Source organism: Vicia villosa, linkage group LG6 (assembly GCF_029867415.1).
Source record: "Vicia villosa cultivar HV-30 ecotype Madison, WI linkage group LG6, Vvil1.0, whole genome shotgun sequence".
Lineage (NCBI taxonomy): Eukaryota > Viridiplantae > Streptophyta > Magnoliopsida > Fabales > Fabaceae > Vicia > Vicia villosa.
The window spans coordinates 82,413,267-82,413,635 of NC_081185.1; positions in this window are offsets into that span (position 1 = coordinate 82,413,267).

Sequence of the window (369 nt, forward strand, 5' to 3'; positions counted from 1 at the left end):
AAACATGTGGCACACAAAAACAAATCAAACAATAGCCTTAGGTTTAAAGGCTTGCATGAGGTTGATAGGTGATACCCTCCCCTCTGAAGTTGAGTTGGTTGAAAACCTGTCCTAGAATAGTATTCGGGTTTTATGATCCTTGGAGACAACATCTCAATACGGCGCTCGGACGGCCGATCAAGAATATTCCTCGAGGATAACTAGCTTCGATCAATTTCAAAGCTAGCCACTTAATAGGCCACAAGTCAAGTTCAACTAAAAGGTTCTAAGACAAATTAGTGTTAATGACACTTCGGAAGCCTAATATACTCCTTGATCGCTTTCAAGGGACATCAGTATAAACCAAAGTATCACACTAACGATGACTAC